The sequence below is a fragment of the Papio anubis genome, unplaced genomic scaffold (genome assembly GCF_008728515.1).
Source record: "Papio anubis isolate 15944 unplaced genomic scaffold, Panubis1.0 scaffold6938, whole genome shotgun sequence".
In the NCBI taxonomy this organism is placed as follows: domain Eukaryota; kingdom Metazoa; phylum Chordata; class Mammalia; order Primates; family Cercopithecidae; genus Papio; species Papio anubis.
The window spans coordinates 1-1307 of NW_022167161.1; the positions used below are offsets into that span (position 1 = coordinate 1).

The 1307-nt window shown below is 59.3% G+C and overlaps 1 pseudogene; it reads right to left on the bottom strand.

Annotated features, from left to right (window-relative positions):
• Positions 1 to 527: 527 nt before the first annotated feature.
• LOC116273446 lies at positions 528 to 1080 on the bottom strand (annotated as a pseudogene).
• Between the last annotated feature and the right edge of the window lie 227 nt (positions 1081 to 1307).

Consider the following 1307-nt stretch of genomic DNA (forward strand, 5'->3'; position numbering starts at 1 on the left):
TCCAGCTCCCACCGCTGCAGTCAACCTGCTCTCCCCAGGTGTCCCTGACTTCCAAACCCACCTTCCGTCTCCTGTTTTCTGACCTTTCCAAGTCACTGGCACCGCTGTCCACTACGCTGCTGAGGTCCCCTCCCCTCAGCTTCCAGGACTCTTCTCTGCGGGCCTCTCCTCACACTGCACTTTGGTTTTTTGTCTCTTTCACTGACTTTTCTCTGTTGGCCAAATCACAACTGTCCAGTTCCCAGGATCCAGCCCTTTGCTCTTCCCCGGGGATCCCTCTCCCTGGGTGGTCTCATGTAGCCCAGTCTTCTCCCTGGCTGCAGACCCTTCTGTCTACCTGACCATCAGACCATCCATCTGGCCCCTCAAGCACCTCAAACCCAGCTGTCTCCCTGCAGGTTTCTTCTCTGCATGGCCTGCTGTGCCATCTCCACCTCCATCTCCACACCACACCCCTGCAGGCTCTCCTGTGGCCTCCTTTTCTCACTCCCACATGCAGTCAGCTGCCAGGCCTGATCAAGTCCGGGGGGGCGTCTCTCTGCTCCCATCCTCCTCACTCCATGCTCAGCCCAGTCCAGGTCCGCACGCTCCCTCCCCTGACATGCTCCAGATGGGCTCCCCCATGAATCCCCAGCCCAAAGTCCCCTTTCCGCCTGGCACTAAGGTCCCTTAGGCCGGCCTGGCTGCTTCTGCGCCCTGGGCTCGGGCCCCCGTGGCTGCCCTGGGACCCCCTGCCCAAAGCCCTCACTCACCTCGGCGCTTCAGGGTCACGGCCTCATCCAGCTCGTAGTTGTGTCTGCACACCCTGTCCACGGAGGTCCGCGCCTGCTCCAGGATGTCCTTCTGGCTGTTCCAGTACTCCGCATCAGGCGGTCCCAGCTCCGTCACCGCCCGGAACTCCCCCACGTCGCTGTCGAAGCGCACGTACTCCTCCCGGTTGTAGATGTATCTGTCCAGGTAGCGCTGTGTCCCGTTAAACGCGTAGCATTCCTGCCGTCCCTGGAACAGGTAATTCTCTGCGGGAAGGGGGCGGACATGAGCGGGGGCGCCACTCTCACCTAATCCTCTTTCTCCCCCTCTCTCTCAATATTAACGATTCTTCCCAAATCTTCCCACTCAGGGCTGGATTTTAAAATAGGAGTTTTCCTAGTACCGAGTTCTGTGGTCCTAGGCAGGTCGCAGAGCCTCTCCAGGCCTGTTTTCTCACCACGCAGAGAGAGAATTTACTGAAAAGAATGAGACTCACTGCTCAGGGGGACTGAGTGATCACTAGGGAGGGGCGAACACTGAGGGGAAGGCAGTCCCTT